The sequence below is a fragment of the Aphelocoma coerulescens genome, chromosome 2 (genome assembly GCF_041296385.1).
Source record: "Aphelocoma coerulescens isolate FSJ_1873_10779 chromosome 2, UR_Acoe_1.0, whole genome shotgun sequence".
NCBI classification, from domain to species: domain Eukaryota; kingdom Metazoa; phylum Chordata; class Aves; order Passeriformes; family Corvidae; genus Aphelocoma; species Aphelocoma coerulescens.
This window is the reverse complement of record NC_091015.1, coordinates 54783154-54805807: the sequence shown is the minus strand read 5'-3', so window position 1 is coordinate 54805807 and position 22654 is coordinate 54783154. Positions and strand designations below refer to the sequence as shown.

The window sequence follows — 22654 nt, the reverse complement described above, 5'->3', positions numbered from 1 at the left end:
ACAAGTCTTTCAGGTTAGTCTTTGCTATGCAAGTATATTGTAGAAAAAAATTGGCACAAACAGGTTGAGGAAAAAAACTCAAGAGAGAAGAAGGTAAATAAAACTAAGGTTTTGACTCTCCTAAGAGATCAGGACTACAAATGATGTAAAAGCCTTTTGCATTTATGTTTTAATATTCCTGGATAACTACAAAGTTGTGAAGAGTAGGAACCAAGAGTACCCAAGCATGACCAGTGCAGTTGAAAATAAAGTATTAGCCCTGGTGATGTATTTCAGAGTGATCTGCTTTTCAGAGGAAGGTATGTGGGGGGATTTACTAATATAATAGGAAGGGAAAAATTATTAAATTATGTCTGAGGAAGATATTCTTCATATCTCTAAGGAGACTTAATCCCAAGGTGATTCAAGAATAATAGACAAAGCCCAGGAGCAAGAATAATAATTTTTTTTTCGCTTCTCTTCTTCCTCTTCACGTACCCTTCCCACCTTCCCTCACTGTTTAAGTGTAAAGCAAAATAATGTGCATACAATGTTAAAGGAAAGGTCAAGATGAGACAGAACCCCCAGAACTCTGCCAGCAGATACTGAGACCTTTTCCTTTACAGAACTCAGCACAGGGTGTTGGAGGGAAAGCTTCACTTCTTTTCCCGTCCCCATTTCAGCAGGTTGGGCATTTGCCCTTTTAATCCAACCATCATTTAGTGGAAGGGGCCTGTGACATTCCTTCCTTAGTTGCTCTCCTCTGTATCCTTTCCTGTCCTGGAAAGCAAGAGGTGTTTGGGATACCACAGGTGAGCAAAACCACTCCCAGTACAAGCATGATAAAGATGAAAAACTTTTTGCAGTGCAATCTGCTGCCAGAGGAAATAAAACTAATATATGTTTATACAAATCAGTACATTGAGCACAGAAAATATGTGGCCCAAAGGCTCTGTTGGCTTTTTTTAGGTTTAGTGTAGGTGGGTGGAAAGTTCCTTTGTGCCTACAATAGAGCAGAATGGCTAATGACTCTGGGAGAGAAGGGAGGTAGGATGGACTGAACACTGTGCATGAATCACTGGAGCATGGGCCTGAAGAAAACTAGGCATCTCAGGGTTATGCTACCAGGAATGGACTGGTGCCCTGATTATGCAAGGGATAGAAGCTACTTTAATTTCTGTTACCTAGTCTGATAAATGAGATAAATAGCTTCTTTGCAACTTCTTAAAAGGGTTCATATTGTGAATTACTAAACAACGACTGAGGCCCTGTGAAATATGTAGGAATTGTATGAGGCTGAAGTTATGGCATTTTTCTCTGCAAAATAATCTCAACATCCCTCATGCCATTTGAATTATGTCTGCTGTCACTACAGTGAATTGCAAATGTTTGTCGATGTCTCCCTGCATACATCATGCACGTATTTGTTTATATAAAAGAACCATCTTCAGATGAAGAAAAGCTGGTGTTCAGCCATTCTGGCTGTAGACTCAGACTAGAAGGCTTGTGAATCTAACTCAGGAGAAGAATTAATTTTTTAAGCATGAATCTCTCTTCTTGATGTTTGCTATCACTTAGATAACTCACATTTTAACATACTGCATTTTCTATGGGGTGAAGGCTGGACAAGGGGACTCATGAGAATTACCCCTCCATATCTGAGCAAACAGTGCACAGCCAGGAACACAAACAATGCCTGGTCTTTGTTCAGCACACAGGCTTTCCTGGAAGAGGAATATTAAGTCAACAAACCACTAGCTCTGAAGACAAGCTGCCAGCTTGCAGCTTTAGTACTACTCCAGTCATTTTAGCCAAAAATATTCCTTCCAAGACTTCTGTATTGCGTATATGGAAAAGGATCTCTTCTGACCAATGGAATTCATCACCATCAGAAAGAATATGTATTAAATCTTATCTGGCTGCAAGCACCAACTGCAGAGCCCTTTATAAAACTCCTCTTCGTGACAAAAAGAGAAAATTACCTCTTCCCAGTCTCTTGTACCTCACTTGCTCTATGCATTTCCCCATCTCTTTTCCAGGCATTGATTGAGTCAAAGGAGTTTGGGTTTACTCACTATTGCATCCACTGACCCACACAGAAGTATGTGGTGGGCAAGATTTTGGAATTCCTCTCTTTTAGCCAAAGTTAGCTAAAAGAAGAGGGAATGCCTTTTAACACTTACCTACCAATTTCAGGGAAGATGGAAATAATTTTTCTTTCACCCTTGTTTAGCTTTTCCCTGATAGATAAAAGGAAGAATTTCCACATGATTCATCTGTTTTCACATTTTTACAATCATTTGAGATGCAGGTCCCCTCTTTACTTTCCAGAAGGGCGATTATACCGAGAGTATATGGAGACTATTTTCTTTGCAAGACCAGATCTACAGAGCAGAACAGCTTCTCACAGCCTCACCTCTGCAGTCTTTGCCAAGTCTCATCCATAGTGGGAAAGCTGCATTTTGCCTATCCTGCTGAGAAAGCCCCCCTTCACATTTCTTATGGCAGTGGTGAACTCAAACCATTGCACTTCCAAGGCCAGAGCATCTCTCTGCTCTTACCTAAATGACTTATTATAAGGCAGCCTTTCTGGAGGAATAGCAGCTCAGCTAGTCCACAGGTTAACTTACTATGCATTAGTCACCTGTGCTTAAAATTTCCCTAGCAGTTGGCATCATCACGTGACAATCTCTGGAAATGAAACCTTTAATGTCAAAGCAGCTCCCAACAATTCTCTGCATGCCACTGGTCAGTGAATCTCAGCCTTTAGCAAGAGAAGTGACTGCAGAGTTTTTCTCTGACTCCTGCAACCCAACTGCTGCTGAGAAAATTAAACAGGCAGCAAAAAAAGACCCATAACTAATGTGATACATAGTTGCCATAAGGATAATAGCTGGCATTTGAGTCTCATTGGCCAGTTAAGGGTAGCATCCATGATGCCCAAGAGGTTGCCATATGAGGCTCAGGATTTAGAAGAGAGATTAGAGGCAGCTGTTCCCTTATCGGTGTAAAGATGGAAGTTCAGGGTATAAAAATAAAATGCAACTGATCATCATTTTGCTCGGAGGCTATAGCCAGCTTCAGGAGTGATGCTTGCCTGGAGGAGCAGTGGCAGCAGCATGGCAGGCCCACCCTGTCTTTGTGGAGGGTGCTTGGGAGTGCAAGCCTCAGCCCTGTGCAGTGGCTGCTGGCATCTTCAGGGGGACCTCAAAGTTTCACTGCTTTTCAGCTCTCTGGAGGGATGTGTGCTGGGGGACAGCTACCCCTTTGGAAAACCTTTGTTTGGAAGAGCTTTGCTATTGAATAAATAGCCATGAACAACCTTTGGAGCTGGGATAAAGGGCACCTACTTTTGTTGTAGTCACACAGAATCATTTTTCTGGAAGTGTAAAGTATCCATGCAGGCTGGGAAGAAGCACCTTTTATCATGCTTCCAGTCTCCTTGTCATAAGTGAACAGAGCAGGACTGAACTGCTCCATGTCCAAGGGGATCTGACTCGAGTCCTCAGTGCTGGGAAGTGCTTCCAAAAAGCACAGCTGCCACAGAAATGCTGAAAATCATGCCTAATGGGCCAGGACAACCATGGTTTTTCCTAAATGTAACTAACTGTTACAATGCAAACACAAATTGAACTACTAAAGCCCAGCTGATCTTAATATGTCTTCATCTGGGTAAGCTGTTTTCTTTAGAGCATAATAAATTGTAACTGTTTCTGCAAGCTATCTCTGAATAATGAGATGAGAACAGAATACAAACCTTGGGAGAAATATTTCAAAACCTTAATCCCAAGAAAGGGTACTCAAACACTGCTTATAATTTCTGTGGTATTTTAATGAACATTTATTAACATGTCTCTTGTTTAGAAAAATCAGATTATTCAAAACAAAATAGCATAAAAATGGTCTTAAAAAAAAATGTTTTTCCCCTGTGAATTATCAGATTGCCATCATCAACTTGTACAGTGAAGCATTTATCATTGGCCCTCAACATTTGTTGAGTTACATGTACTCTCTTAAATCCAGCCCCTTATCCTGTATCACCATACTTTTTCATCAGCAGATACCTCTGTTAATCATACAAAACAGTATGCTTATATAAGGTGTTCTACAAATGTAGCTATGAAGCTAGAATGATTATGAACATCTAAAAGGAATCATCTTTGGGAAGGAACTAAGCAATGAAAAACTTCATTCCCCAGAGTGATTGCATTGGAAAGTTACGAGATTTTAAAGGTGGACTTTAATGACACCTTCCTAAACTACTGCTGTCTGATTTATTTTATGTATAGTCTGATCATCTGCCCTGAGAAACTTTCACCACTAGTCATAACTCATAAATATTACACTGTGTTCCTGGAAAGTGCTGTTTTTTTAGACAACTCAATAGATGATTACCAGTTTTCTAGGTAATTGACTTCCTTTTACTTGACAGTTAAGCCATTTATTAATGACAGGATTGTGCTGGGTAATTAAGAGAAGGATACACTTAAATCCTCATTTTGATTCAGTTCTTACACTGGTCTTAATTTACTTCACTTCTGAAAATCATCAAATGTTTAGTTCCAAGTTTTAATGATATGCAAACTGACATGACTCAAGTTATATATTTGATCATTCTGTTAAGCTCTGGAACCCTCTGCTCTGCCATTGCTGGACACCTGTACAAAAACCTTGGGTACTTTCTATAAAATACCAGGAAGCTTTGTGAAGTGTGTGTTAATCTCTGGTTTGAACATCACAACACACAGGGAATCAAGCAGAACACAAAATGAAAATGTGAAGAATTAGGAATCTCAGTCAATTCTTCATAGACTCTTGCTCGTGAATTAGATCTAGCAGAATGTCTCAGTACGTAAAATATACATGAAAATAAAAGTCTCCCAATGAGATCAACAATTGTAATCATTCTCATTTACTTAATGCTTTCAACTAAAAAATTGCAGGCAGAAGAACAGGAGGGTTACTAGAGTACTGGCAGGTCTTCTCTGCTCTTTGGCCATGACAGTAAACGTATTATGTTTCAGGAGAGATATCATACCATGAAGCAGGGGAGAAAAATGTTCCTGCCATTACTTGGTCCCTGCTCAATTCAGTGACCTTGTACAGTTTAAACAAAGTGAAAATCTATTCACTTTCTATGCACAGAATTTACAAAAAATTGTACCATAAACCAGCTGAACTCCCCAGGTTTGATTGTATTTTTGCAAATAATCCCGGTGATTTCTGTGGAACTGACACAAAGAATACGTTCCTGTGATTCATCTGTGAGGGAGGGAGGTTCTTGTCTGATCACCCTGGATAGGTGAAAATACCAAAGCATTCGCTGACAGTGAGATATATCATCCTTCCCACCGGACTCTGCCTGTCCTAATGAGTGCCTGTTAGACCTCTCTCTGCAGAAAATGGTCTTCCCTGTGCTGAACAGTACATTTAATACTGGCACTCATCCAGAGCCTAGGGAATGTCAGCTGTGTGCTCTGTCTCAGTTCCTTTTCTGCCAGGTAGACCTGTGTATGCGATCAAGACTGTGCATCTTAAAATAGCATGCTGGAGACATAGCACTCTCCAAATGTTAGCTAATTGTCGCAGCAGCCTGGCACAACACATGCCTAGGACCTGAGCTCTGCACTGATTAGGGATTCATACACATTGGGGAAGAGCAGCACACATGGGGAGAATGACAGCAGGAGACAGAAATAAAGAGAAAGAAGATCAAATCAGACAGGCAAACAGGGAGAGAAAAACCAGTAGATAGTTAGGAGTGTCAGGGATGAAGGCAGTAGCTCCCGGAGGATGCATGAGTGTTACAAGCAGAGGACAGGAAACAAAGGGTTTGATTTCTCCTTGCTTGCACCAGCTACTGCTTCAGTTTGATGTTCCTGGCAAAATGGCCTGTTCAAAGATTACAGAACACTCTCAAACCCAAGAGGATCTCCAAGCAAAGAATGGGTTTCAGGGAGAGAGGTTTCTCGCTGATAGGCTGGAGGAAGAAAGCAGGGGAAATGAGAAATTCATCTGCAGAGTCCCAGTGGGTGTCAAAAACACACAGACACGATCACTCCCCTGCCTTCATACCCTGCCTTCCCATATGGGCAGAGAGCCACTAAAAAGCCTTCAGAGTCACCATGCTGTGAGGAGTGCATCCCCTCTTGGTTTAGGAATGAGGAAACACACACACTTTGCAGTCTTTGTTCAGCCCAGGTTTAGGGCTGAAGTCTCTCAAGTCCTGGCTTGTTATATCTCCCACAGTTCTGGGGTTTCCTGTTCATCAATCCTATACTAATCACAACATGTTCAAAGCATCTTGGTGGAGAAGATTTTCCCATCTGCCTTGTTAGTGATGTGCTACACACACTTGTAATGTCACATATTGTCATAACTAGACTGTCCTTGTAATATATATTAAAGTTAGGCATGTAGTTAGTATTGGAAGGAGCATAACTCTGAGGTTTAGTCCATATCTGACATGTAATATTTGGATTTTTGTGTTCTTGAAAAGCATAATCACAACACTCCTGTTATAGGCTACTAATAACAGAAAGTAAGCCATCATTTTGTTCACATGAAGGCTGCGGAGTAGCCAATGAAGATATCTGTATTTCCACTGAATTGGTGTCTAGAAGATAAAAGAGGCCCGAAGAGCTACAAGTTCTCCCCTAAAATCACACTTTGAGAAGTCCTGGTCAATATTGCTTTATTAGTGTTTGCAAGAGTGAAATTAAGCTGCATAAGCATGCTGGGCTAGAGAAGTTTTGCCTCACTGAAGAACTCCCGCACGCACCTGTTCTTGTAGAAATGGAGAGAAAACTCTTTTAAGAGATGAAATACAAATCTGAATCATGACATCATCAGAAGTATCTCACTGGCTCACATAATCTGTGAGCAGGTTACAGTTACCTAGCAACTCCCACAGGCAGCTTGCTTCAGCGCCAAAGCATTAGGGTTTAAGTGGCAGACGCGGACCTGGCTCTAACTGCTCGATTCATCGTCAGAACACGGAGTTCGGTTGGCAGAAATCAGAAAAAAATCAGGACTATTATTAAAGACCCCCACAGCAGCCTCCAAAGCAAACCTCCCTGGGGGCTCACCCCGTTGCGGTGCTGTGTGGTAGATGCCAGGCTTTTTGTCCAACTCTGAAAGGCAAGCTCGGGTGTGCTGGTGGGATAGACAGCTAAGCAAGAGAGTACATGAGAGTCTCACAGATCTGCAAGCGTTGCTTTTAGGTGACACTGGATGCCAATGCCCATAAATTTCCCTTTGCAGTTCTGTATTGATTCTAATCGCATGTGTCCAGTTAATGCACATGTTCTAGGAAAGCAGACTGTTTTAATTGGAAGGCACCAAGCATGGAGGAATTGACCATATCCTGCATTCTGCAGCAGTATAGGTCAGCAAGCTTCCCTAGGAATGCCTGCACAGTGTCCAGGATAAAGAAAGCAGAAAAGCCTGAACAAGACAACTACCAGCAAAACCACTCCACACACTTCAAAGTCATCACCACCTATTCCATCAAGCAAATTATATATTTATTTGTCTTCACATTTTCAAAGAACTGCAACTCTACTTGCCTTTTCTAACACATGCTGGCATATCCTGAGCCATTCACACAGTCAGGATTTCACCCAGATTTGCCACTTACATTGGCATCCGCAGTGAGAAACCTCCTATTTCTGCATGTCTGTATCCAAATTGTCTCATTTGTGGGGGAGCCAAGAGATGGCCAAAGTCTGCAGCAGATAAGGGGTGCACTGATAGCAGTCTATACTGAGTAGCTGAGGAAAAACAAATTGTGTGAGCATAGTGTAATGCAATGTATGATATTACTTATAATCTCATCAGGCTTTTCATGCCTTCAAATGCTTCCTCTGCAGATTGTCATAGATTTATTTCTACATGACAGTCACAGTTTCTATTCAGTATTAAGGTGGTTTTTGATTTTCTTGTTGAATTCTAGGAAACTCATCTATCCCTTAGGTGTCTAGCCCTTTTGATGGACTGTTCTCAGAAAATCCTTTCATTAAAAAGAGGTGAGCCGTGATGTTCCTTCTCTTAATATTTTCATCACACTCTCCTCTCCTGCAAGCCTGTCCCTGTAGGAGGATATTGTGGTCTTGATTAAGAGAGGGCTTTGATGGGGTGATAAACAGAGATGTAGATAAACTCCCCTGAGCAGGGCAGAGCAGCAGGTAAGAGGAGTGCTGTGTTGTGGTTGTCCACACTCTGACACCACTCCTGCTTGCCCACAGGTCTCTGGGGACCAGCCAGAGACCATGGCTGTTGTATATGGGCATGCCTCCCTGTAAAAGGAGGGCTCTTTTGTCTTGCCACAGTACCTGGATAAAGATAACCTGAATCATTACAGAGTGGATGAGTGGATGAGTTTGCAGTCATATCAAAGAGGTGGATGAAGATGGAGCAAACCATCCCCTGGCCATGGAAACCCAGTGGATTTGGTCTGTATTTCACCACACCAAGCTCACAGCTGCATTGCTGCTATTCCAATGTCTTTCTTTGGAGGAAGGGGGGTGGAAAAAGAGAAATTTGCTCTCCATCTACAGCTGTTACTTCTCTGTCTACTCCAGTTGCATTAGTGTATCTGAAAAAGCTTAGTTCCCCAAAAAATATTACACAGATTTAAACAAAAAATATGAGGCCCAGGAGTGAGATGAGCCATTCATGAACACACTGACTTAACCTATATAATTTTTCTTCTTGTTAGTAGCTTCATAGGTGACAATGCAGGAACTGCTGTCAAGGAGCAGGTGAATGGTCCACCCATCACCATGTCACTGATTCTTCCATTCCACAAGACTGTAGAGGAAGATGATGAAAACCAAGTAGTAAACAAATAGATTTGCTTGCTCATAGAAAGGGAGACTACTTCTTCTCTTTTTGTTAGTAAATTGACTTCTCTAGAGAAACAGAAGATTATAACCTTACATGAGATGGGATAGAGAAAATACTAAATTAATATTTTAACACTATATAGAAACATCTAATGCTTTTTATATCTTCACTAAATTCTTGGTTTCAATGGTTATTTTATCAGGTTAACTGTACTTTCAATAAGGCTGACTTCCTTTTATCAGATTTCAAATTTATTGCCTTTCAGTTGTTCTTCTGTTATGTGAAAGGCTAATGAGCAGCACCCATTTTACCTTCTCCATGGCAGGCATGGGGAGCGGGGAATATGAATCTGTCACATCCTTCTTATCCATGCACTCTCCCGATTCAGCGTTGCTAATTGTTCCAGCTTGTTTTCCTGCGAATGCTATTCCTGTGCACTGAGGCAGTCTCTCAAGATACCAGCTTCTCTTTTATCTGTCATGGTTCTTTAACTGTGGTGATCAGAGCTGTAGGGAACTGAGGGAGGATGTACCACTTGAGTCTCACAATTTAATGCTTTTGGGGCATGTAGTCTGTCTCAGGCATCTCAGCTGTCTTGGGGAGGACTGACTTCACTTAAAGAAGATGGCAGAAATTTTGCTTCATTGGTGAGCTCATGGCTGGGTTCCCCTAGCAAAGAAAAAAGTAAAAATGAGGGCTGCTGTCCTGTCTAAAGACTTCACCAATCCTAGAGAGGAAAGGGACTGATTGTTCTTTAGCCTTCCATTTTTCTTCTCAACAAACTGTTGGGAAAGAGTAGGAGCTGCTAGAGACATAGCAAGAATAACAAAAATTCTTGCAGTGCAAGATGTGTGGAGGCTCGGAGAGTCGTGGTACCATCTGTGCCTGTCTATTTACAGACAGAACAACTAACGCCCAACTAATGGTGAAGAGAAGCAGAGCATCATGTCATGGAGACAGCTCTCTCATCTTACATAAAAGTAGCTCTCTGAAAAACCTGAATTGTTCAGATGGAGAGAGGAACGGTCACAATTTACACTTAGGAGGATTTATTTATGGAATGGTAGAAACACCTTTTTGTTTCAGCCACATCCTTTAAGCAATCTTCATCTGAGACTTCCAGGCAAGTTTGGTCAGTGCTTTTTCAGCAATACAAAGTTTAGTACACACAAAACACATCATTATAGATAGATCCATGGTTACAGCAAAAGATCGGTAATGAGGGGAAAAGCAAGTAAGCTGTGAAAGCAGTATGCTTGTTTTGATTTTAAAAAAAGATTTTTATATTTGCAACAGCTGCTGGGTGCAAAGAATAGGTATTACTCAGAGGGAATGAATGAGCTTTTGCTTTCATAGTTTTCAATGAAGATATGTTTTGAAAACATACATAAGACTGAAATGTTAAAAAATCTTGTTTGAAAGGAAAACACATAGTTAAATCCCCTGTATTTATGTCAGTGGAGCTGACCTCAGGGATAATTTAAGGCTCTGAATCAATTTGACTCCAGCAAGGATATGAGACTGGATGGGAAGTAATTGTTTTTGGGTGAAATGGTTGCAGGCAATTATCCACCTAAGGAACAGAGCTGGGTGCACAGGAAAGGGGCAGGGACATGGTATATTCTGAAGCAGGAGACACAGCCAGGGAATGGAGAAGGTGGGGACCAGAGAAAGTCCCAGATGAAGGAAATAAGAGGCAGAAGGGAAGGAAAAAGCATTCAGACTGAGGGAGTTCCTATATAAGGGATAAAAAGTTCTATGTCTGTAGTTAAAAAAAGTCTGTAGAAAAACAAATTCGGTTTTACTCAAATCAAACATGTAAAGAAGTTTGATAGATCAAGACTTTTTCTTGATTCGTAAAATATATATGGATTTAAGAACTCAACTTCTGTTATTTGAAATTTTAGATGCTAATGATAAAAAAAATCCACCTGATTAACATTTGAAGCCTTGAACACTACCAGAAAGTACGCTAAATTTGATTGCTGTTCTGTCTTCATTAATTTTAGTGGAGCAGGGAGTTAGTCTCTTTCTCCCTTTATGTACATTTTATTTATTTACTTTTTTCAGAAAAGATATCTAGACCTCTAAACACTCACAAAACTATAATAAGAAATTAATAAAACCCACAACACAAGAAGAGCAAACGGTCACAGTTAAGACTAGGGACACTCATAGTCACACCCCAGTGCATAGAGGGAGTATCAAAAGTTCTGGAAGAAAATATGAGCTTTTAAGTATTATGTTTGCTCAGAGAAAAAGGCTCCTGCAAGTGGCTGGTCATTTTCCCTTCTGAGTGTCGAGTTTCAAGTGATGAAGGAAAAATAACTCAATTCGCTGATAAATTGTAATGCTATAGAAATGTTCTGTGACCATACAAATTGCTGCCTCGAAACATGTCTGGAGACTTCCACCAGCCTCTCAGTACTCTAAAATGTGCAGCTCAAACCTTCTAATTAACAAATGTGCCTCTGAAGATTGTTCCACCAAATAGATGCAAATTACTCCTTTCTTTCTTCATTAGATTCCTTGTTTCCTTTGATGCTGCACGCCTTTTTCTCCCCATGACAACACACCAGTGATGGCTGATAACACCTTGAAAGTAATTGCTAATATTTGAAATTTTGTTTTTAGTCTTGCAAGAACTTTTCTTTACCACGTCTGGGGATTCTTCCTACTCCTTCAGCTTTCTCCAACCCTCAAAGGATTGATTTCTCTTTTCTCTGGTATTACTGGACTCTTTGCTCTTGTTCTCTGCTTTTCCTCATCCCTGCTTTCTTTTTTCTTCCCCCCAAGCTTTTTTTTGACCAACTATGCAAATAGCTATCAGTCCAAATTATGCTATTTGTACATGGGGAAATGCCACCAAATTTAGTGGAATTGAAACATGCTTAATCCCGGGGGGTTTTTTGTGAGGAGTTTATGCCCAGATCCTCTTTGATATTTTAGGTAACAAATTCCCTTTGACATCAGAATTGCCGAAATACCTTTGAGAAGGTGAATGTCTGACAAGCACACCAATGCAACTTGCCTGCACTGAATGTCTGTTTGTTGGGAAAGGAATGGAAATAGAATTAAATACCCCATCTGCTAGCAAAAATTAAGTTTCTTTATATGTATGATAAAGACTTACATATCTCAATATATAGTTATGGCTACTACAAATGTTCATCAAAATAAGATTTTTTTAGGTAATTATATACGTCCTATAGCTATTCAGTAGAAACAATATTTTCATCTCACAACATTTTACACAAGTGAAGCTCCTAATAATAGAAAAATAAAGACACTTGAAATAATTTGGAGTTATGTGAGTTATGAAAAGATGTCCTTGACTATTCAATTGTCTGTGTTTTACATATTTGGGTTCTTGGCAGTAATACCTTTGGAATCCAGCAGATTTTCCCGCTTTCAGCATTTCTTGGTTGTTTCTCCTTTTAAAAGCCAAAGATAAGAATTGTAAGCACAGGAAAAAAATTTAACCTTCCATTTGTTTAAATTCAAAATCAAGCTTATTCCATAAAGCAAGCATAGGATTTACCATTGCAGCATAGCTACCCAGATCCCACATGGAAGTGTGATCAGAGGAACTGAATGTCCTACGTGGGCTACAGCAAAGGAATGTTTCAAATGCAGACACTCAAATAGTGCTATAATTCATCTATGGAAGAGGTTGTGAAGCCATTCCTTTGTTTAATGGACCAGAATACATCAAGGATATGCTATAAATTAAGTAACACTGACTTAGGTTCAGTGTACTGCCAAAAATAAGTATACCAAGTACTCTTAGTATGAAAAGCAAAACAAGACTTAAACTGATGGTAAAATGATTTATTACTGAATCCATCCAACTTAGCAATTTAATCATTCAGTATTCAGTAATATGTACACTAAATAAGTGTTTATGCATACTACAGAAGAGGTGAACGTGGGAAGAGATGTTTTATTACAAGAACTGAGATAAAAAGCAGTATCCGGACTGCAGAAAATCACCATGAAATGGTAAGAGAGATCCATTCGACGTTCAGCAAATCCCCTTAAATATTGGCAAACATTTCTGGGTCATGCACGTTTTCCCAAGTATAGTTATAAACATGTAATAAGGTATGACTGCAAATCTCTTGCCTTTGGAAAGTTTTAGGAAACTAGTTACCCTACAGCATTGAAATCACAAATGAAGGTTTTTCAACTCACAGCGCAGCCAAAGGAAATGGGCATGTTAAAAATAAAAACTCAATCCTCTTTCATTCTTCAGACATCCTGTAAGAAGAACATTGGGGTGTGGGGTGGGGTGACTCATTCAGGGAATCCTTTGTCTTGGGTTAAAGAAACAGAATAAGCTCCTTAACCCTTCTGCAAAGTCATGGTGGACTGGCTTTAAAGAGCTCTTCTTTAGAAAAAAGGCCATTGTTTTTCTCTAGCTGTGGCAGAAACAGCCCCTTTACTAGATGACAGAGGTGAGTCTGCTCCCTGCAGACTGTGAACCATTTTTCTTCTGAATGAGAAACTATCAGATCATAAAATGTACATACCTATATATGCACATATATACACACAGAAATTCCCTTTGCAAACAGCTGTACCATTCCAGCTGCCTGTCACTCCATTGGTATTGGTTGCCACTGCTTCAGCTCTGCCAGAGGAAGGGACCTTGTGAATGCTCCCTCACCTGCTTCAGAAAAAAATGCTGGTGGGGTCATCTTGCTTTTAAGGATGTATGTGAACCAACAGTCACAGGCAGATTAAACAGAGCTGACAAAGCAGAGCAGGGGGCAGGCAAACAAGTACTTCCATGTGCTGGGCAGCTCTGAGTCTCTGGACAGCCATGAGCAGAACCAATGCTGTTCTCAGGCAGCGCTGCTGGAACCAAGAAAGAACTGCCCAGAGCCATGGGCAGATACGGGCACAAGACAAAGACTGGGAGCTCACTGTACAGCTGACAGCATCTTGATCACCCAACAGTAATGACCCTGTTTGGAAAAGATCTCTGAGTAAAACCTGGAGCATTTGTAGTGATCTACTAAACGAGCTGCCGAACTATGAAAACAGACAGAGAACTTGCATTAACATCACCACTACTGAAGAAAAATAAGTAGTATGATACTCCATTCAGAGAAAGAATGCCATGCAATTTTTGATATGGGTTTTTTTTTTTTCAAAAATAAGGTCTACCTACAGTGAACAGGCAGGTTTTCACTGACTTCCTCATCTTTACATATTTTCCCTTCAACTAAAATCGTTACTTTAGATTTGATTCCCCTGGTTTCTGTTTACATTATTAAAAATCTATTGTTGAATTACAACAAGTGTTACCATGTAGGTTTCTGATTTCCTAAATTATAAATAGAGAGATATCTTTTCCAGGTCCTGTGCAGTTACTGTAACTGCTCAAGGCTGAATGTTTGGTGGTGTTAATGGAAACTCTACAGGGTGATATAAATATACAACAGGATAATCTGATACAAATATACCACAGGAGAATCACTATGTAGGAAAATCTAAGTAAGTCCACCAAGAAATGCACAAATACAGGCATTAGATTACAAAAATCTAAATAAAGAATTAGATTTTCTCTTCGTGTCTGGTTCTGATGGAATATAAGCAGGTGTGTCCAGCAGTAGATAGGAATTTGTTTCCTCCTCCGCAGAAAGGGATTAAAGTTTAGGAAAGGGTCTAAATAAAAATATCAATTAATGGAAGCAAGAGCCTGAATTCATTAGGAGGTTGGACATCAATGTTAGTTCAGTAAAGACTGTCTTAGGTTTCACAAACTCTTCCCATATTCCAAGACCAAAAATACACTTCACAAAGCCACTTTGTTCTTGAGATTCCTACAGGCATTTTTATGTCTTTGATTCCATCCCCTTATGAGCTTTACTTGAAGTTTCAGCTCCCCAAGTGCCCAAGTCTAAATAATGGAAGTGAATTGATCAGAAATAATACCTGCTGTTTACTCTCACCCTTTGCCTTTCACATACTTTTGAGTAACACACAAAAGAATCTGGTTGGTAAAAATGGCACAGGCCTTCCTTAAAAAACTTTCTTCCCTTAAAAGGTTTTGTATAAAAATTCTGCTAGCCCCAACTGATGCTAGACTCCAATTAGTAGAAAGGTTCCCTGCTGTCTGTAAATCTGGAGCTAAACTTGAGATGAATGGAGCTAAACTTTAGATGAGTTTCCTAACAAAACAGATTTCCATTTAGCTCATCTGTAAGAATAATTTTCAAGCAAACAGATCTGTGATGAGGCCACAGTCCTCACTTTACAAGAGATTATTTCTATCTCATTTTCTTTGCTCTGGAAGCGTCAGTCCTCATGCAATGTGTTCCCCCTTCTCTGCTGAAGGCTCAGGTATCTCCACAGCTTCACAGCCTTTACCCACCTTTGTGATCCCCGGTACTGCATGTCCAGGTTGGCTTAACTGGAGCTGGGAACAACAGCTGCTCTGACGTAGAGGGCTGAGAGAAAGGCAACAGCACTGCTCCATGTACACAGGGTGCTTTTTTGGTGGGGCTTCATGCCCCTAGGAACCTTGCTAAAACCCACGTCCCAGCTGCAGTGCTGTGACTCTTGTCATCTCATGGACCAGCACATCCCTCATGGGAGATCTCATGTCTATCTCTCCGTGTGCCCCTAATGCAATCCACTGCAGTGCCCTTCCCAGTGACTCACTGTACTTGTTTCTCTGGCAGGAAGAAAGCTTCAAGCAGGCAGACAACTAAAGCCACTGAGGTCTCAAATCAGTCAGCTCAAAATATTCTGTCATTTCTGGGAGAAATGTGCAGTCTGTACTAACCCTCAAGCTCGATAATACAACAAAATAAATTAGCTCACGGTGAGCACTATTTTGAAGTGACTAGTTCATTATCTCCTTGCCTAGGGCAGAGGATTGACGAAAGGAAGAAAGATCCAGATTATTCTGGATTCTTCCTTTGGATAAGTTACAATTTTAATTAAAAATGCTGCCTGGGAAGATGGCTGAAGTGCAAAGCCTCTGTTGATGCCCAGAATGGAAAATGTCTGTCTCCTCAAAGGGTAGCTGTGTGTATGTAGAGTATGTATTGCTTTCTCTGTCTTGATTTGGAATGGCGAAATTGAATTATATTTATTTGTTTATTTTAAGAAAGAATTAGGAATTGTGCCTCCCATTCAGAAAAAAAAAAGCACTGCTGGAAAACCAATGAGCACCCACTCTCTGTCAGCCATGGTGAGCATTCCAGGTGCTTGCAGAAGTGGTGCTGGCCCACAAGCAGCCCCTACATCACCAGGGGGCTGTTGGCAAGGCTGCAAGTCATTCCTCCCTTTCCCCACATGTACATCCAGCTCCACCTACATGGCCTTCCCCTTCTCCACAGTGTTATTTGCAGCTGGAGTCAAAGCCTCATGTCCATGTGCACTCTAAACTGTCCCTTTGAGACTGGCTGGCAAAGAAAACACCAGGCTTGGGGATAAATCAGCTGTTTTTGGAGGTGGCACCTGTGCTGGAAGGAGCACCCAGTGATTTCATTCCAGTGTAACTTCCTGCTGAAGTCATGTGAAATATATGCATTTTGTTAATTCTTGTCTATTTGGGGATCATTTTCTTCATCTAGAATAAAGATTATATTTCTGGGACACACAAACATCTGTCTGCGTATGCCAAATGGGCAGCACCATCCTGCACACCTTGAGTGCTGTTTTGATAGAGCCAACAGCACTTTTACCCAAAAAACCCTGAAGAAACTAAATAAATATATATGAGGCAACAGCTGCTTTCTTTCTTTCTTGAATGCCAAATGCAATTCCAATTCCTTAGTTCCTCAAAATGTTTTCAGTGATTTCTGTTCTAAAGCTGCTTTACTGCTATCATCTGCTTCTTCAGAGCTAATGCAAACAGTCACAAGTCCTCTCAACTGGGGCAGGATTGCTGGTAACTTTCCATGGCATTCAGGATGTGATGCTGATTCCTAGATTGATTCCTTCTGCTTATATAAAGTTTGCTCCTTGTGGGCAGTTGTGGTTATGTTTGTGATAACTGCTTATTGCATGGGTTCTTCCTTTGTCTGGGAATGAATATATTGGAGGCCACAGATGTGCAACACATACCTGCATGTCCCTTCACTCCATGAGGAGGTAGTTGCATTCTCAAGTACTGGTTCCAAATCCAGCAGAACATTGCAAAGTTGATTCTGAAGCAAGACCAGCCTAATAGAGGGTTTAGAAAACAGGAGCTAAAATGCTGACCTCACTTCTCATGAGGTGTCATAAAGGAGTGCAGCACTGGATTATATTCACTTGCTTGACAAATAAGCTATAGGCATTTAACCTGCTGGACTTTCACAAGCTCAGGAGCTCCATTCACATTCATCTCACTGTACTAAACATTCTAGGAGGACACAAACTGTGTGACCTAGAGCCCAACCCAGGAGATGTGGGTGCTGGAGACTGTTCCCCACTGTGACTGATGCTTGTGGGTACTGATGAAGCTCCAGAAAAGACTGTCTTCTGAAGGACATGTCAGCAAGTGAATGACAAGTAAATGACAGTAATACCTCGAGAGAAGCAACCGTGATATTGTGACTGGGAAATTCCTAACACAAGCATTGGTGTTACACACTATATCCAAATTATCAACAGATCTGCTCTATTGGGATGATGTACAAAAACTGACTTGGCCTTTTTTACAGATAGTGGCACAGGCTGCAGCTTAATTGGGTCATTATTTGCAGTTTAGTGAGGGTGCATTCAGTCTCTCAGGTGGCAGTAGGTTACCTAGCATTTAAGAGTTTAAATAATTGCGAAGTCATAGGTTCTTGACTGCAAACACCAAGAAGGCCATAGATTATATAAGGGATATGTAAGACATATATGGATAGACATATAGATATATATATAGATACATAAGGGAAGAATGGGGGGAAATCTCAGTTCAGTAAAACGTGACCTTCCAGGAACAGAATTTGTCTTGTAACTTATTCAGTACAGTATTTCCACTTCATATTTTGCTTTTTTACACTGCTTAAGACAAAGAAATGGCATGAACTCATCTTTGAGGTATCAAGTTATCCACAGGAAGATTTAAGCTATCAGAGTCTTTTATACACTATCAGGCACAGCTATTCCAGTGATATATTGCCCTTTTCTGTAAGTCAATCATAAACAAATGCATCATATTCTTTACCCTCTTTTCAAAACACAGATATAGTTGATGCTATTTCCTTGAAGAAAAGAAGAGTGTAAATAAAAAGAAGTAGCCAAAATTCTTGAATTGGGTAAACTGGCTCAAGCTGCAAGTTTTAAAGCCTTTTAGTGTCCTGAATCACTCTTAATAAATACTATACCAGACCAAATTACAACTAGGAAAACTGACACAAAATTGAGTGAATTTTGGGTTCAGATTCTCAAAGACACTTCATTCAGCCTCCAGAGTTCAAGTCTGGTATGGCTGAAGTGTTGCAGAGCACCACATAAAAGCTCTGTTCAAAACAAGCCCTTTGTATCATACAGTTTTAATTTGTTGTGGGGCACAGACCCTGTGTTTTGGTGCTGCAAAGTAGTGTGAATAGAGTTTGCAAAAATTCAAGGCTGGAGAGTCAAATTCTTTGCTTGGGATATACTCTAATTCATGCCAGACCCCCTTTTCCAGTGGCATAGCTACAGCACATCAGAAATAGACCAGTTAGATTAAACTGTAGTTCGAATTGAATTTTGGGCAGTAAAGTCAAGGAGCAGAGAGAAATGAGTTCTTATTTCATGGGAACATGTTCCTCCATTTCTCCATAATTTCTGCCTGCAGAGGGGTTCTTTCTCTTCCTGGTCAGACACCTGCTACTTTGCTGAGTAATACAGGCATTAAAGGCTCCTCTACACCTTCCCATCCATTTCTCACTTTTGAACAAAGCTTCACATCAAAACATGCATTAAAATTGGAATAAATATCACACAATAAAATCTTCAAATGATACATCCGAGTGACTGTGAAAGCAGTGCCATCATCTTTAGCCTGTTAAACCCAGGTTCCAAAAGTACACTGAAGAGTGCTACTTCTAGCTCTCCCAGAGCACATCAGTGCTTACTCTTCACCCTCTGCATTGCTGAGGTAAGAGCAGGTGAGATAAATCTGTTTTGGTTTGTCCATAGGATAATTACATGAGCTTTAGGTGAAGCATGCAGAAAATACCAATTTTATTTAATGATTTGTAAAGTGTTTAGATCCAGAAGAAATGGGACAGGTTAGATCATGTTTCTAGATGACCTGGGAACCATTTTGCAGCCTCCACTGGGATAACAGCTCAGTTGCTGGTTGCATAATTCATTTTTATCCTGCCCAGCTGCATACAAAGGTTAAAAAAAGATATAATTAGTCTCCTTCTCTGTTCCCACCTCTGGCCCACACAAACCCTGTCTCTTATTCAAACCTGTCATTGTTAGCAGTATAATCCAGGTCTCCTGAAAAGAGACAGCAATGAAAAAAATTATGGTAATTTAATTCAGAATGATCTTTCCTTTGTAGCTTTCACATTACTTTTGCAGATATATCTATTAATAACCTGTAGGAATCAGCTTCTATTTACGTAGCACTTTTCTTCCCAAAGGGTCTCTGAGTGCTTTGCTAACCTTAGGGATCATTTCATTCTTCCCTGACAAATGAGGCTCAGTTTCACCTTTACGGAAAACTTCAGGCAAAGGATGGGGAGAGAAGAATACTGAGCCTGCCCCTCCACACTCTGCAGAGCCACCAGCTCCCAAAGTGGGGTGCAAGCGTCCAGCAGAAGGTCTCCTGCCCCACACAGGTATGTATTGTTACTCCAGTGCCTGAGGATCATTTTGTCTTTCTCTCCCTGCCTCCCCTCTGGCTGCACAGAAGAAGCTCCAGCAACCAAGGAGATTCACACTGTTCCTGTGTGGTGATGCTCTTAGTTCCCACTCCATCAGCACTGAGCTCATCTTGAGCAATGTCATGGCACCCTATGGTGTCAAATGAATTATTTATTCGATTTAATCAAAAAGCACTAGAACCCTCTGGGATTGTTGGGGAGAGAAATCCTGCATGACTGTTGCTGCTGTTTCTCTGTGGGAGTTTTTTGGGCTACAGGGGCACCCACAGGCACCCCCAAAACTAGTTCTCCTTGTGCTAGGTGCTGTAGTGATACCCTCTGAGTTGTAGCTCAGTGCTACCCAGTTAAAGGACAGGAGGCAATATGTACATGTTGAAATAAAGGAAATTCTACTTAAGTATAGATAGTCAAAGACTGGCACATGTTGCCTACAGAGGCTGTGGAATCTCCATCCTCAGAGATATTCAAAACCTGACCAGACATGGCCCTGAACAATCAGCTCTAGATGACTCAAATTTGAGCAGGAGGGTTGGACAAAGTGGTCCAATGGTCCCTTCTAACTTACATATTCTGTGCTTAGCTATTCTTGCTTGTATAGAGCAAAATGCAGGACATATGCCCAGATGTTTGCCATCACAGGTTGAAGATGAAGGAAGAAGTGGCAGAATGAAGCACCCTGTTTTGCCCAGTTACCAGAAAGTTTGCTCAAAGGATTAGGATTCCCTCCAGGGCCTTTTCTGATATGGTGTTTCACTAGACCATGCTGGGGACAGAATACAGAGGGCCAGGAACTGCCTCCCATTCAGAGCTCAGCTGTTACAGTGAGCTTCAACATTGCTCACTGCATGTTTCAGCCTGGCTTTTATAGAAAACTCAGGGGAAAATGAAAATAAGCTTTCATATGAACATAATATTATCTGTAAACAATATAGATATGAGTGTATGTGTATTTATGGGGTCCTCCAGCCTCAGGTATAGGCGTTCAGCTCTTGGAATAGTTTAATGGACTACCTATGTATACAAGCACTGCCAAAGCTGTCATCCATATAATTTTCTAGTGCCTCTTGTAAGTTCTTTGAAGTGAGCTGAATGGATCCAGGTGCAGTAATACTACAGGTATACCATTTATATAAACAGTGATCAGCTTCAGTGGTGAGCTCCTGGAGATCTTCATTTAGTACTGACAGTCCCTGTGGGACTCAGGAGTAAACACTTTTTGTGAAACAAATACTTTTTTGAAGGGATTTGGCTTCAAAAGCAGTTTCTAGTAGATGAAAAACATGACCCAAAAAATTACTTCTGAAATCACAGAGAACACCATTTTTTCAGCAGGTGCCTGGCCATATTGCAAACGAATTTATGGTCTCAGGCCTCTCCTCTCTTCTGTCGTAATCAGAAATCTCTCTGTCAAAACCAACAGGATGATGTTGATGTAAACCCTGTAATCTGGGTTTTAAAATAAATTGTTTAGCATTCCTATCCTTACCTTTTTGCAGCCATGGCACACTGGACACATTATATGATGTGAACTAGAAGAATCTGACCATCTGTGAGTAATCAGACGTAAAATCTCTCCAAGGGATTTTTCTAACAAAGCTAATAATCAGGGCAGTGTTAGGTGTGTAAATGAGCCAAAGGCATGGCCCATAAAGTCAGTACAAAATGTGTCTTTGTCAAAATCAAACCATTTAGTGACAACTTGCAACTTTCTAGTTCAGTTTTCAGTGATGTAACCAACCCTCTCACCTTTTTAGTTTTGTTGTGATCTTGTAGAAATGCTTAGTTTAATAAAATGCTTTTGGAGTTATTGCTTGATCATTGGCTTTTGTATGTATTACCTTTTGTATTTTGTATGAAATAATTAAATAGTATATAAACATGGTATTGCAGATGTGGGATATTTGAGACACTAATTTGATGAAAAGTCTGTGCAAAATTAATCAAGATAGTACGGCTGGCACAAAGCAGTTTTTGTTATTGACATGACAGTAGTAAGCCAGCTCTTTAAAATCCACATAATAGCTTGGAAACAAATTTCTTTTGAATTTTAATTTCCTGAGGAATTTCATTTTTCAGTTCTACTTCAGAATGATTTTATATTCATTTATTTAAGGTCAGATTGCCTGTGGAAGAGACCTCAGCCTAAACCAGTTCCAATTATAGTAAACAAGAATTTTCACAAAAGAAGCTCTACTGCCTTGAAACTGTTTTTGGACTTTGCCTTTGAAGATGCCTTTTTCAAGCATATCACAAGCTCCTCCTCTCAATAGTGACACAAAAAAAATACAGTTCTTGGGTCAAATTTTCTTCCAAGGACTGTCACAAGACCACCTATGTCAGTTAAGCCTCAGATTCAAGTTTTATGGACAATTTTGCTTAAATTATATAATTTTCTTTTACCACTGGGGAAATTCTTATACCATAGCATGTCAATGTTTGATGCTTAAAGACACTATTTTGAATAAGGAAGTAATGCTACAAAATTAACTGTATTAATTTTCACTTACCAGCAGCGCCTCAGTAAGTCTTGTTTATTAAACTCATCTTTGTTCCTTATTTGTGTGTTCAAAGGTATAAAATTATGGGACAAAAAAGCACCAGCATTTGTAAAATCTCTAGAGAAAACCAGGTACCGGTGTACTTGACAACAGGGAGAACAGCTGGAGAGTCTAATACCCACCTCCTCCAACCACATAAAACCCAAAAATCCTGCCAAACTAAGACTAATGCTCCATACTTTTTCCTAATTTTGTCCCTACAACATGATTTTCTCTGTAAGACACAAGTATTTTGGGGTTTTTTTTTGGTTAAAATATGGCACTAAGCTCTGTGTTTCCCCCTTATGCAATTACCCGTTTAACAAGCAACTACCTTTACTTAACATTCCCGTGGCTTCCTTCTTATCACCGCCGACATATCAAATCTGTCTTCCAATTTGTAGGCTAGAAGCAGGGGGAATAGATGGGAGATAAAAATGCCCCTAAACTGAGACTGTGCTCCTTGTCTCCTAG

The 22654-nt window shown here is 40.4% G+C and overlaps 1 long non-coding RNA gene across 2 annotated transcripts in view; it reads right to left on the bottom strand.

Annotated features, from left to right (window-relative positions):
* Positions 1-22654, bottom strand: part of LOC138106631 (uncharacterized) — a 41797-nt gene that overhangs the window by 10903 nt on the left and 8240 nt on the right. Inside the window, exon 1 of one of the 2 annotated variants that reach the window (XR_011149046.1) lies at positions 9138-9470. The exons of the other annotated variant lie outside the window; for it this stretch is intronic. This is a non-coding gene — a long non-coding RNA (uncharacterized lncRNA). Of the gene's footprint in view, positions 1-9137; positions 9471-22654 lie in introns of those variants that run through there. 2 annotated transcript variants of the gene reach the window in all.